General features: G+C 44.6%; 1 non-coding gene across 1 annotated transcript; it reads left to right on the top strand.

The window, feature by feature from the left end:
* The first annotated feature begins 701 nt into the window (after positions 1-701).
* Positions 702-774, top strand: TRNAA-CGC (transfer RNA alanine (anticodon CGC)). Its single transcript has one exon. It is a non-coding gene; the product is annotated as a tRNA-Ala (tRNA).
* Positions 775-15,678: the final 14,904 nt, after the last annotated feature.

Raw genomic sequence — 15,678 nt, 5'->3', positions numbered from 1 at the left:
CAGGTGGCGCCTGGATACGTCGTGGCTCCATCGTGTGGTTAATAGAGTTGTGCGCTTGGGATGATGAAATATTTGGTTATTAGTGATAAAACTATGAAATTTCCATCGTACAATTTTTTGGATTTCGTTACAAGTCCAACGTCGGATTTTTAATTACGACAAATCTGACGCTTGGTATGGCAAATTACGTTGTCCCGAGCATGACAATTTTCTTCGGCATTTTTTCTCCGGGACTTGCCATGCTTGCCGAGGTAAATTGACATACTGAGTGACAATTTAATTTGTCATTCCAGGTGTCAGATTTGCCATGTTTAAAAATCTGACGTTGAATTGTTAACATTTTTACTTTTATCACCATCTCTAGATGATGTGGTGAGGTTAAAATGAAAAAATAAAACTATCTTATCATACCTTAATCACGCGTTCCCGAATGGTACATTTCCAGCCAGGGGAAATGTAAGAAAACATGTCGTTCAGACTGAAATCATGCTTTTGAGACTCAAGTCGAAAGATGAAAACGGAACAGGGAAAAGGCTTGCCCTTTCTGCATCGTACCTGGCATACGTGTCTTGTGCTGAAATCCTGACACATGTAGTACCGTTCTCACTGCCGCGTAAATCGGCGAGCTGCAGAATTACACTTCCTTGTCCAGACAATAATCCCAGTGCACACTAAGTGATGACTTGGTAATTAATCACTTAGGGGGTGTAGCTCATATGGTAGAGCGCTCGCTTCGCATGCGAGAGGCACGGGGTTCGATTCCCCGCACCTCCAATTCTTTTATTATTTAGGCCGACAAGCTGGTTTTTTAAGGAACAAATTTGACCGTAGCAGTTTTCTTTCCTAATACTAGGTGAATGGGTCACATGATTGGGAGTGTTTGGACTGTGCGCACTCTACGCGCATGGAATCGTTCGTCCTCATCGCCAAAGCACTTATGCGTAGTATCCTTTACACTTTCCATAACTCCCCAAGCACTTATCCGCAGCATCTTTCAGGGTCGTGGTCGTTTCTAACCTTGCAAAAAAGGAACGAGCCGCCAGCGAACCCACGGGGACATCGCTAGATTGCCAACGTCTACATCGCGTATGGCCTATGACTATGTTTACAGAGGGAGTACCTTGGGGTCTGTCCACTGCCTCTGTTGCTCTGTCGTCCGTCGCCAACGCTCTGTCGTGGTCGTTTCTAACCTTGCAAAAAAGGAACGAGCCGCCAGCGAACACACCGGGACATCGCTAGGTTGCCAACGTCTACATCGCGTATGGCCTATGACTATGTTTACAGAGGGAGTACCTTGGGGTCTGTCCACTGCCTCTGCTGCTCTGTCGTCCGTCGCCAACGCCGGATGTCTCATCTATGTGCTCCCGGTCAACGATGACCACGTGAGCATCATAATAGTGACCTCCCCTTTATTTTGCGTATTTAGCATTCTCTCGTGTAGCCTTGTGTCCAGTCCTATGTAAGGTCATCTTCAACGTCGACCCTCAAACCATCCGCATCCATTCGAATCACGTTATTCGGATCGTGAAAGCCCGGCGTGGTCTTGTATCGGTCCGAAACGCGGTCCAGACGTACTTTCTCGTGCAAACCAAAGACAAACATGGGGCATTGCGGAAGTCTAGACCACTGCCACGCCCGCTTCTTACCGCCCTGGCTCACCTAAACCTCCTCCTTCCTCGCCCGCGCACGTTCCCAACTAGCGCCAGCTGCCCACATCCATGCCGCTGTAGAGCGCGTCGCTCCACATTAAAGACGGAGGGCGGATGCGACCTCTCACTGCCTCCGCCATTGAAGCGGCGCGTTGGCCGAGGATGTCACCCGCTGCACGTCCGGCTGAACATGCCTCCTCGCCGCATTCAAACACCTCCATTAAACCCACGTGGAAACCGAGAAACCTACTCCGGCCACACGTCCGTTCACGAGCGGGTCGGCATTAAACACAACGTCGGGCAAGGACCTCCCGCCCGCCCTCTATTTAAAGGAGGCCAGACGCCGGACAAGAATCGCACCACCAAGTCCGCCGCTCCCCATCTCCTGCTTCCATCTCTCCACCCTTTCGATTGCATCCGACGAGCAGGAAGAGCAGTTCTCCGGCATAAAAGCCAGTTGGGTGGCCCGCCGAGCCCATCAGATACGAGCGAGGCAACTCACTGCTCCACCTCCCTCGCCTAGCCCGACGAAGCAAGTTGCCGCCCCAAGCCGGCGCGTAGTTTAGCACCTCGCCACTCCAAGCTAGCTCGCGGAGGAGTGGCGAGTTGCTCCAGGTCGGCACGAGGGGAGCACGGCGGCACGAGCATCATCATTGTCGTGGAGGACGCCGCGTCGTACTGCGCCATCCGTCGTCAACGCACGCGTAACCACACCTTGCCAGGAGAGAAAGAAGCCGGGTGCACGAAGATCGACGAGTCGGTGTCCTGCGCATCTGCGTCCGCCGCCGACATCGCGGAAAAATAGAACGCGGGAGGCCGCCGCTTGGGTCCTAGGAAGGCCACCGCCAGCGCGTCCCCGGCTTGTCCAGCCGATGACCTCTCCGATTCTTTATCTTAGACCATACTCACCCCACCTGGGCTCCACGAAAGCGGAGGAGCCCCCCCCCCTTCCCCTCCGGCTGAAGCACCCTCTTTGCCACTCTAATGAGCGGCGCAGCCAGACATAGAGAAGATACGAGGGGAAAACATACCTCTGGGGCTCCCGGCAGTTTGGTGAGCGGGTTGCCGGACATGGGGAAGACAAAGGGATCCGCCGCGGCCAGCCGTAGACTAGTGTAGTGTATCCGTGTCGTGGGAGTGGAGCTTCGCGCGATCGTGTGTGCATATAGTTTTACCTTTTTAGTTAAAATATGTCCAAAATGTAAACGTTTTCGTTCAGTTTGTATGAAATCTGGCATGTTTACATGAAATCCGGCCGCGTTTGCATGAATTTCGTCCGGTTTGTTGAAAAAGTGTTCGAAATGTATATGGCTATGGTTCGATGGCGGCCTCTCATATCCGTGTCCGCGGACTGATTCCCCCCCCCCCCCCACAAGTTGAGTAATACACGTACTACAAGAGATCGTGTATTATGTTTCCTATTTGCAAATAATAAAAGATGCATGCAGTTCAATGTAAATGTTGGGATGCATATGGTAAAGTGTAAATGACGGTGTTCTTAGACCGCAACAAAGATAACACTTCAATATGTGAAAGACAATACCTCTATGATTGCAACAAATTAAAAAAAATAAACTAAAACAAAGACCAAACCTTATATATCTAAAAAGTCCATCCTCATCTCAACATGCAAGCATGCCACATGACCAAACAATTATGCATGGAATAAGACCCACCTCAACATCCAACCATGCATGGAAAAATACCCGTTATCACATGCAACCATGCGTGTTAAAGTACCGTTCATTCTTCTATTCTACTTACTAGATGTCTCGTTACGAAGCAGAGACCAACCACAACTCGGAAGTTAAGCAAGCTATTTGAAGAGTTTTTCCTCAACTATCTGCAAGTGATTATGTTGGTACTGTGTTGGTATTCGCCTTGCTAATGATAATTCCATATCTTTCTTCGGCGACATGTCGTTTGCTTGAGCAGGTGAACATACGCTGATATTTTTTTGTATCTAAACTGGTCGGAGACACCAATCACTTTTGATCCTTCAGATCACTCGGCTCATGTTCCGTTCCCAGGTCGCCGACACTGGTGGTTGATCCACTGGTCAACGAGCTTTGGATGCGGGACATATTGATGGAAGGAGGAGCTGCATTAAATATTCTGCACCGAAGTACATTGTAGAAAATGGGAATTCCTCAATTAAGGATTTATTTGACCGGGATGACCTTTTATGGAGTGGTACCAGGCATCATGGCAAAGCCACTTGGACGAACTTCTCTAGACGTCGTTTCTAGCGACAAGCGTAATTTTCGGAAGGAAACCTTGTCCTTTGAGGTGGTGGATTTCAAAAGTGAGTACCACTCAACTCCCTCTCCCTAAAAAGAGGGGGAGTAGTACAACCTCTGACCTGGAATAAGCTTCCAACAAGCAACAAAGGAAATCGAGGAGAAAATCCTTGGAGCCAGTAAACGTAAGTCAACTCAACATTGACAATCGTCTGATGGATAGTATACACCCATTGGAAGGGAACCTCCACAACCCAGCTTCAGTTTGCACACACTAGTTGGACAATCAAAACACTTAGACTCACGTGTATTGAGAAATCACATTGACTCATCAAGGGTGCATGAAATTTCCATCAACTATATCGATTCTGGAGAATCTTTCGACCGTAAGTCTATGATTGTCGACATTTATTTTTCTCCTACAATTACAAAAACCATTCTGAATGATCATGATCCAAGGACAATCGTGAGCTCCGACTGCCTCAATGGAAGGATGCAATAACACGCGAAAATTGCCTCGCTTAACAAAAAGAAGATATTCACTGAAAGAATACCGACACCTCCCAATGTTTTTCCTATGGGGTTCAAATGGGGTTTTTTCCGGAAAAAGAATGAGAACAATGAGGTGGTGAGATATAAAACAAGGCTTGTGGAACATGGATTCACGCAGAGACCTGACATTGATTTCAACGAGACATGTTCTCATGTAATGAGTGGAATCACTTTTTTATACCTTATATCTTTGGCAGTGTAAAGTCGTCTAACTATGCAGTTGATGGATCTTGTGACCACATATCTTTATGGGTCACTAGATTAGGAGATATACACATGAAGGTTCCTGACGGACTCTATGTTATGAATGCAAGCGCAAAATGCAACATGTATTGTGTAAACTGAATAAGTCATTATATGACTTAAAGTAGTTGGGATGGGTGTGGTACAACCGACTCGGCGAGTTCCTTGTTCGGAAAGGTTACTCCAACAATGATGATCCCCCACGTGTCTTATCAAAAAGTCTTTTACATGATTTTGCATCATTTTAGTACACGTCAATGACCTCAACATCATTGGCAAAACACAAGACGTTGATGAAGTACACAATCACCTAAAGATGGAATTTGAGATGAAGGATTTGAACAAAGACAAATTTTGCTCAGGTCTTCAACTTGAGCACCTTTCCTGGGGAATCATGGTACACCAAGTTACCTATGTCCAGAAAATATTTGAGAAATTCAATATGGAAAAATCATATCCATCTAAAACTCCCATGATGGTTCATTTTTAGACGTAGAGAAAGATCTATTCGGGCCAAGGGATGATGGAGAAGAGATGTTGAGACCCGAGGTTCCATATTCAAGTGTCATTGGAGTGCTCATGTATCTTGCAAATTGCACAAGACCCGACCTTGCATTTGCAGTAAATCTAATTGCTAGATACACGTAGCTCCCACCAAACAGCATAGGTCATGAGTGAAGAAATTTTTTCATATCTCCAAGGCACATATGATCATGGCCTATTTTCTAGTTCTAGATAAATTAAGACTCTAATATGATTGGATTCACAGATGTTCACTATTAATTTGATCCCCATAATGGTTGATCATAGACCGACTTTGTGGTCCTACATGGTGGGACTACCATAGCATGGGAATTTTTCGAAACAAGTGGCAAAATATACCAATCATTTTGAAACAATTTCATTATATGAGGCATCACGCGAATGTGTGTGGCTTCAAAGAATGATAAACCACATACAATAGTCATGTGAAGAATCACTTGCCATTATCTATGAAGATAGTGTGGCTTGTGTTGCATAGATGCAAATAAGTTACATCAAGAGCAATATCACTAAGAATAATGCTCCTAAGTTGTTCCCCCCATGAACTCCAGAAAAGCGGGGAAATAAGAATCTTGCAAGTTAAATCATCCGAAAATCTTCCTGATTTATTTACCAAGTCTCTATCAACTTCTATATTCCAGAAATATGTTCATGGAATTTGTATACAACGACTTCGGGACTTGCAAGAATTGGAGCGAGTATCTTCCTGAACTATGTCTGTTCAAAGCATCATATTACACTCTTTCTCTTTGTGAGTTTATATTTCAGGTCCTCATCAAGGATTTGAATTGAAGAACTTTTGAAGGAGAATCCTCTTGAGGTGATGGTACAACAATGGACAATCTTTCAAGATGATGGTACTACTTGAAAAGTCGTGTGAACATGGACAAGCATATATTAGGGTTAGTGTTGTGATTAATTAGCACATACTCCTTAATCAGATGGAAATCTCCCCTTGCCCAGCCGTCATTCGGTTGCCATCCGCAACCGACACATCTTTCTATCCTCTCTCAGTCTTCGGCAACCAACGTCTCTCTGGATCGTCGTGTTCGTTCCATCCACAACGATGAAACTTTTATTGATTAGTTTCATGTTTTTTGTTTTCATTTTTTTAGTTTCGTTTATACTTTCAAAATATTGAAAATGCATATATTACAAAAGACACATTACATAAATTTTTTGAAAAAAATGCTAACCAAGCATTTGAAGTTGTTAAATGTGCATAAAGAAAATATTTCTCATGTATATGAAAAATATACAATATGTGTGAAAGAAGTTGATCATGTGTTTAAAAATTTTAGTCAACACTTGAAAAAATGTTAATCACACATTTGAAAAATGTGTATAGAAAAGGGTTGACCACGTATTAAAAAGAATGTCAAACTTGTATTTGAAAAATGTAAATCAAGCATTGTAAGCTTTCAAAATATGTATAGAAAACAATATTGACCATGTATTAAAAAATGTTACTCATTTGAAAAATGTTTAAAATGTGTATAAAAATGTTGACATTATATTAAAACATGTTAACGAGCATTTTGAAAAAAAAGTTAAATGTGTATAAAGAAAATGTTCCTGTATACCAAAAATACTTTATACAAAAAATATACAATATGTGTAATTTGATCATGTATTTAGAAAATGTTAATCAAGCATTTGAATAAATAAATAAATGTGTATTTTAAAAATATTAATCAAGCATTTGAAAAATGTTAAATGTGTATAGAAAAAGTGTTGACCATGCATTAAAAATTATTAATCTTATATATGGAAAATGCTAAGTGTGTATAGAAAAAAATGTTAACCATGTATTAAAAAATGTTAATCTTGTATGTGAAAAATATTTGTCAAGCAATTGAAAAATGTTTAAAATGAGTATAGAAAAAATGTTGACCATGTATTAAAAAATGTTAATCTTCTATTTGAAAATGTTAAATACTCCCTCTTTCCATAATTTAAGACATTTTTTGACACTACACTAGTGTCAGAAAACATCTTATATTATGGGATGGAGGGAGTATGTATTAGAAAAATATGATTAACATATATGAAAAGTGTAGAATGAAAACCAAAAGAAACAAAAGAAATAAAAACAATGAAAACCAAAAAAGAAACAAAAGAAATCAAAGAAAAAGGAAATGAAAAAAAATGAAGAAACAAGTGCAAAATGAATGGAAAACGGAAAGAAACAAAATAAAACCCAGAAGGAAAAAGTAAAACCATTGAAAAAAATTGTTGTAAAAAAGACATATTAAACTGGCCAGCCCAGAAACAACAGAGGAAAAACCTTCAACCAGATGAGAGCTATTCTCACCGTAAGCGAGATGTAGCTCTCACGTTGGTGCAGGTACATACATTAAACATTAGTAGAAGAAAAGACTTTGAAAACCCAATTCGGTGCCCAGGCTCATCTGCACCCGGTAAAAATAATATCAAAATAAATAAATAAATGTTTTCTGTGTGATAGACAAGTTTATGCATGAGGCTCGCTCAAAATTTGTACTTATTTGGACATCTAAGCAGCTCTCAGCGAAAAAACAAATTAGGTTGGAACAGTGTGTGAACAGTAAACTTTTTTACATACCCTGAATTTATATTTTTTGCTGAGAGTTGCACAAATGTCCAAATGAGTTGAAACTTGGAGCGCACCTCACACATAAACTTATCTACCACACAAAAAAAATTGGAATCTTTTGAATTTTTTTAGTATTTGTTTTGATTTTTTTCTTCAGGGTGGGTGCAGATGAGCTCGCGAGCAGAAACGCCACACCCGGTAGCCTTCGGCTAATATGAACATTGGGCTGGCCTGGATACCTTGTGCCAGATAACAGGCTTGATTTAACCCATGACCTCAAATTTGGACACACCCCGCACCTAAAAAGCAAAACCACCGCTCAAGAAAAAAGGGAGCTCCTGATCGGCGCCTTCTATGCCGATTAGGAGAAGTTGTGCCTGCAGCAAGGACTTGTAGGCTGCTTCTACTTTGGCCCAACTTACGACTGGTTCTGGAAGCGTTTTAGCGAATCGTTTTTTCCTTCGTTAAAGCGAGGTCTCGATTCGTTACTGTTTTCACGAACTGTTTTCAAGCTGGATTCTAAAGTAGATGGCAGAGAAAAAACAATTAGAATCAAAAGTAAAAAAGCTAGTGAACTAAATTGTTAATTTTGAACGAATATCATCTACAAAATATATCCTCTGAAACAATACTTGACGAGAAAAAAGCTCACAAATTTACGATAAAGTTCATTTCGAAAAAAGTTCACAAATTTGAAAAAGTTCACCGATTTGATCAAAAAGTTCACTAGTTATAAAAAGTTCATCGATTTTGAAGATAAAATCATCAAATTTGAAAAATAGTTTACAGATTTTAAAAAAAGTTCGTCGATTTAGAAAAAAGTTCATCAAACTTGAAAAAAAAGTTCATCAAAATTGGAAAAAATGTTCATTGAATTGAATAAAAAGTTCATCAATTTTGAAGAAAAAGTTCATCGAAATTGAAAAAAGTTCATCGAATTTGAAGAAGTCCTTAGAATTTAAAAAGGACTTCATCTATTTGAAGAAAACATTCACATTTGCAAACAGTTCATCTACCCGGAAGAAGAAAAGAGAAAAACAGAAAACGAAAAGGGAAAAAGGAAAAGAAAGATAAAACTAAACTGTAAGCGCCAAATAGGATCCACCGCCTAAAAGCTATATCATTGGTACTACTTATTCTGTCCCATAATATAAGAATGTTTTTTACACTATAAAATAAAATGTCCAGTTTCCAGTGGTTACAAAGTTCCATGAGAGGAACATCAATTATTTAACCGCCGAAATGAACATCAATTTGTCTTTTGACTGTGACATGAACACCAAATTAGTTGCACACGAAGTCATGATATCCCGCAGCCTCTAGAAGGTCAGGCATATTAAACAAACCATCTAGTTTCCAGGACTCTTTCGGATATGACGGTGATGGATTAGGTTGGGTTCTAGTTTATGCCGTCGTCCAAAGCTGGCATATTTTTTCATTGGAAGGCTAGCTTAGTTAATCACACGTACCAAGGGTGACCACATAATTAATTTGCCCTTCTCGGAGTATAAAATAGCGAGATAGAGAGATAGGGCGGGGGACAATAATGAAGTATGCTGCTTCCATTGCTTGAGTCGTAGGCAGTTGACGAAAATCTGGTCAGGGGAGACATTTTCCATCGGTCCGAAACTTTGAACAGTCCTTGACCAACCATGGACTAGGGACCGGGTTTGCCGCGCTGCTAAGTACTCCCTCCGTAAACTAATATAAAAGTGTTTAGAATACTAAAGTAGTGATCTAAACGCTTACAGGGGAGTACTACGTAGTAGGAGTACGTGCCACCAAGCTGGATCTGGCACCGTTTCGCGCTTCAGATTGACAAAAAGGATGTGCTCTGGCCACTTTGATTTCTCTGTCTTAGCTTGTGCGCGTACTGATCTGTGGCTGAAGGTCCTTTGTGGAAACGCATTGTTTACTGTTTACTCGGTTCCTTGCAATTCCAAGAAAAACACGCTGCTGAGCTGGGTCTCTGGAGTTTTCCCCCTTTCTTTCTCTTCAAGGTACCGATGAGTTGAGCGACTATTTTTAAGTGCTGGTTGTGGAAACGCATTGTTTCTAGGGGATCAAAAAGTTAGCTCTCAAACGCAACAATGGTTGACCTATTTGTTACTTCCTCTGTCCCATAGTATAAGAACGTTTTTCACGAAAATTGGCAATGACTCCTAGGTGCATATGTACTCATTTTCTAAATACACATTTTGAAAAGTTGAAAAATTTCAAACAAAAATCCCACGTGTATATCCAGACATTCTATATACGTGCACAAAGTTTTCGGTGAAAAACAAGGTTTTTTTGGCTTGTGTAAAAACGACAATTTCTGATGCTTCATTACAACTATTCATTTTGCATTTCTTTATCTTTTTTATAAAAAACGTTGTTTTTCACCGAAACTTTGTGCATGAATGTAGAATGTCCGGATATACCCGTGGAATTTTTGTTCCGAATTTTTCAACTTTTCAAAATATGTATTTGGACAATGGGTGCATAAGCTAACATAGTTTGAAAAATGTTCTTATATTATGGGACAGAGGGAGTAACAAATTGGAGAGGCTGAACGCGACAGACTTGGTCCAGCAAGCCAGGCAATGCATGCATGCATGTATTGTTAACCGATCAAGCTGGTTGACATGATTGCCGGGCGTTGGCTGCTGTAATCAGTGACATGATCAAACCTCACTAGGTGACAGTAGCTACATACTTAACTAGTAGGTGCGGTTGTGTTCAAATGTAAACGTGATGTTAATCAAGAACTAATCTGACCAAGCTGCACTTGTCAATATGCCAGTATTGTTTGAAGCTATCAATTCATCAGGGAACAACTTTCAGAGACTGAGTTCTTTCAGTTACGTTAAGAGCATCTTCAGTCGTTGGCCCCTCCAGGACGCATAAAAATCGCCCCCTGGGGGCGAGCCGGCGATTCGTTCGGCGCTGGGGCGGTTTTGCGCCCAGTCGTCGTCCCCAGTCGCTGACTTTGGCCCACATTTGAAGCCCCATTTCGGCGAGAAAGGCCCATATGGGCGAGAATAGGCCCATATTCGGCGTGGTTCGTCGTGGCTCGGCGTTCAATTATCAACATAAATATTTTTTTATCACATATTTCATCACAGAAAATTCAAATACTTCAACAAAATAGTTCAACAACAAATAGTTCAATACAAATTATATAATTCAACAAATAAAAACTCATATTTCATCACACGTCGCGCCCGGTGTCGCCCTTAAGCCTCCATAGGTGCTCTATCAGATCTTGCTGCAGTTGATGATGCACCTGTGGGTCTCGGATCTCCTGACGCATACTGAGGTAGGCAGTCCAGGTTGCCGGTAGCTGGTGATCAACTTCGGCAAGAGGACCCTGCCTGTGGTATGGTTCAGTGTCAAACACTGACTCTTCCTGCTCGCTCTCAATGATCATGTTGTGCAAGATGACACAGCAGGTCATGATCTCCCACATTTGATCTTTCGACCAGGTCTGAGCGGGGTACCGAACAACATCAAATCGAGATTGGAGCACACCAAATGCCCGCTCGACATCCTTCCTGCAAGCCTCCTGAATCTTCGCAAACCAGACGTTCTTACCTCCAGGCACAGGGTTTTTGATGGTCTTCACAAATGTCGACCATCTCGGATAGATGCCATCAGCTAGATAGTACCCCTTGTTGTAGTGCCGCCCATTGATCTCGAAGTTCACCGGAGGAGAATGACCTTCAACAAGCTTGGCAAAGACAGGAGAGCACTGCAGCACGTTGATGTTATTGTGAGTTCCTGGCATACCAAAGAAGGAGTGCCAAATTCAGAGGTCCTGTGTGGCCACCGCCTCAAGTACCACACTGCAACCGCCTTTGGCGCCTTTGTACATCACCTGCCAAGCAAATGGGCAATTCTTCCATTTCCAATGCATGCAGTCGATACTTCCAAGCATCCCAGGAAATCCTCTTGCTGCATTCTGTGCTAGGATCCGAGCAGTGTCTTCCGCATTTGGTGTTCTCAAGTATTGCGGTCCAAACACTGCCACCACTACCCGACAGAACTTGTAGAAACACTCTATGCTGGTGGACTCGGCCATGCGCCCATAGTCGTCATGTGAGTCACCGGGAGCTCCGTATGCAAGCATCCTCATCGCTGTCGTGCATTTCTGGATGGAGGTGAATCCAAGTTTGCCGGTGCAATCCATCTTGCATTTGAAGTAGTTGTCGAACTCCCGAATGGAATTCATAATCCTGAGGAAAAGCTTTCTGCTCATCCGATAACGGCGCCGAAATGTTCTGTCGCCGTGAAGTGGAGCATCGGCGAAGTAGTCGGAGTAGAGCATGCAGTAGCCTTCGAGACGATGCCGGTTCTTTGCTTTCACCCGCCCCGGCGCCGAGCCACCTCGCCGCGGCTTTTCATTGCTCGCCAGCAGCTGGGCGAGGGCGGCGAGCACCATGAGATGCTCTTCTTCCTGGACGTCGGCCTCGGCTTCCTCCTCCAGCAGCGCGGCGAGCACTTCCTCGTCATCCGAGTCCATCGCCGAGGCAGGCAAATCGCCGAACACCTTGCGCGCAGTAGGCGTGCACCCGCCGCTAAACTGCCCCTCCGCGGCCGGAAACGGCGGCCGGAAACGCCCAGCTGGTGTCGGAGGCGCTGCCGCGGCGAACCTCTGCTATTTTTCCGGCGGGGAATGGCTATCTACCGGTGAAGGGCGGCGGGGCGGCGCCGGGATATACCTAGTGACGGCCGAGAGCGCGGGGGGTGGGAGGCGAGTCGGGAAAGAAAATCTTGACTTTTCACCTGACGGCGTGGGCCAGCCGCGCTTTTCCCTTGTGCCGGAGCCCCCAAGCGCCCCCAGTGCGCCGGGTTCGGCCTGCGGCCGCTAGGCGGAAAAAAGGACTGAACCGACGCTTTTCGTCGTCCTGGAGACGCGACTGGGCCGTTTTTTGGCGCCGACGCCGAAAAAATCGTCTGAAGGGGCCTGTTGGGGGCGCGGCTGGAGATGCTCTAAGGCCCCGATGAGTTTGTTAATTAAGGGCCAAAACATCAATCAGCTTACATAGTCGTGGAAATTTTTGTATTTTACAGCAAGACATTGGTGACTGGAATCAATGCAACGGTTTAATAAACTTTTGCAGGAAACGTTCTTCCTGTGAAATTCTCGTGTCCCAAAGGATAGATTACGTAATGGGCCGATGTCAACTTTTTCAAGGGAAAAGCGGTTAAATAAACTAACTAATTAAAATCACTCTCTGACTAGACTAGCTAGCTACTTGACCGAGCGACGTGCAATGCAAAGAGTTGATTCCATATTGTTAAACAAAGTTTAAAACGCCACGTCATATCCTAACGATGTAGCTGATTGAGGATACATTTGACCCTCGATAAAAATGTCAAGTCGGGGCATTTTGTCTACTTCTCCACGTTATGCTTGGCACGTGGTCCACGATCGACCCTCCTGCATATCGCAAAATTTCAACTATGAATCTGGTAACTGGAAAAAGCGACGGGTGTTAGATCATCTACAACCGGACATAGCAAATATGATCCCTTATATGTCTGCGGACGCGCCCGATCAGTGATTGGGCGGGTTTATTTTGACCCCTCATTTATCTGTACACGCAGCCACACTACCGTTTTTCTCCTCGTATATCCGGTCACTTGCACGTGATTGGTGAAGACGAAAAAAGAGAAATAAAAAAAGAATAAAGAAAGAGAAAAGGTGATCCAGGGTGGGTCCGCGTCCTATGGCGGATTGTCCGGTGCGCCCGGGCACGTCCGTACACCCTCATATCCTCCTCATATTTGAGATGGATATGAGGATTTACGGACATGCTGAATTTATATGGATGATACGAGAAATTCAGTTAGATCATATTTTTCTTTCTCTCTCCACGGACCGAAAGCGTCCGCGATGTATAAGAGATGGTTTGAGGCGTCCGGCTGTAGATGCTCTTACACCTTACACTTGCACGCAAGAAGATTACAATCATACACATACAGACAAAGAAGGATACATGTGCATGGGGCGCTGTGTTCCTGGATACCTTGATGGCGGTCGGGCTGACAGGGACCTACAGCGCACCTTGACTAAGGGTGGAATTTCGGTGAGATCGCTGCCGCGAGGAAACTTCACCCGGCCTGGTCCTGGACGTCGACGAAGATCACACTGTTCCGACCAAAATGGCTGGTGGTTATTCTCCCCTGTCCATCTCCGTAGTTCCCTGTTGGGCCTTGGCGTCCGTGTCGCGCCATTGGGATCTACTCCCTCCATTTTAAAATAGATGACTCAATTTTATACTAACATCTAGAACGGAGGGAGTAGGGGTATGTAACGGCCGTCTTCTTCCCGTGCCTTCCTCCGATTCACCCCGCCCCGGTGCTCATCACTCTCTGCCTGCCTTGAGAAATGACGGGAACACGCAGGCGTCATCGATCGCGCAACACGTACGTAAGCCCGGGTGTTCAACTTCAAGTGAAAAAACTAACCGATCCGGCGATTCACTGTCTCACTGACACGCGAGTTCTACGAGTAGAAGCGTGCATTGTTGTACGTCTTCCACAAGCAATCATCCAGACACGTATCATGTTCTCCGTTGGAAGTACAAGGCCGGCGAGCTTGGGCTTTGACCACGCATCCTGCTCGTTCAGCTGATAGAAGAAGCACGCGTCTCATCAGAGATCCTATAAGTACACGGAGACAAAATCTTGGACCGGGAAAAAAATTAGTTAACCAAAATCGACAAGGACTCGACAATTTTTAGTTGGATATATACTACTCCCTCCGTCTCAAAACATTTGTCGGAAAAATAAATAAAAATAGATGTATTTACAACTAAAATACATCTAGATACATCCATTTGTCCGGTAAATATTTCCGGACGGAGGGAGTACTACTTGGATTCTTTCCACGACAGGTAGGTTAGGTGGGTTGAGCATGAGAAACCGACCAATTAGCTACTCTATGTTTTTCGAACCCAAACCGTATTGCTCCATCTAGTTAACTAGTGGCCGCTCTGCAAATTAGAACCAATTAGTAGTTCCTTACTAGTACTTGTTGAATATATTATACATGTATATTATGTCTTGGACCCACGACCTACTTTTCCTGTATAGTTGAGGTTGTGACCCTCATCCTATACATCATATATACGTGCCCAGTGCACTGATCAATGCAATTGTGTCGCACGGCCTAAACATTATCTTCTACATGGCATCTATCGCAAGTCGGTCCTAACCCTAGCCGCCGCCGCTACCTCCTCCCGCCGCTGCCACCCGCCGCCGCCAGCGCCGGCGCCGGCTCCTCTCTCGCCGCTGCTGGTCGCCACCGCCACCATCTCCCAACGCCGCCGCCGCCACGCCCTCCTCGTGCCACCGCCGCCGCCGGTCGCTGCCGCCACCCACCTCCCGCTTCCGCTCTCCTTCCCCTCCCAACCCGCACCGCCCCACCTCCACCGGCGCGCGGCCTCCCTCCCATCAGGCGTTTTACACCGCGCTGCAGCCCTATGCGGCGCCCTACGGGCCCCTCTCCTACGGACAACCGCCACAACCAGGAGGGATACTGCCGCTGCCCCTGACGGCCCCGTCCCAGTAGCCCGCGCTCCCACATGTGATGTGGGACCCGGCTCTCTTGGCGGCCCTGCACTCAGCTCCCTCTCCGTCGACCTACACCGGCGGCGGCAATTGGTATATGGACACTGGAGCTACCGCGCATATGGCTGCTCATCCCGGTAACCTCCACACCTCATATCACGTCCACACCTCCGCTCGCATCACCGTTGGTGACAGTTCCTCACTTCCCATTACTCACATAGGACATGCATCTTTTCCGCCTACTTCTACTCCATTGTCATTATCTAACATCTTAGTTTCTCCTAATCTTATTAAAAATCTTGTCTCTGTTCGTTCT

This window comes from Aegilops tauschii, chromosome 4 (genome assembly GCF_002575655.3).
Source record: "Aegilops tauschii subsp. strangulata cultivar AL8/78 chromosome 4, Aet v6.0, whole genome shotgun sequence".
NCBI classification, from domain to species: Eukaryota; Viridiplantae; Streptophyta; class Magnoliopsida; order Poales; family Poaceae; genus Aegilops; species Aegilops tauschii.
The sequence above is the reverse complement of the archived record's forward strand: the minus strand, read 5'-3'. Positions and strand labels throughout refer to the sequence as shown.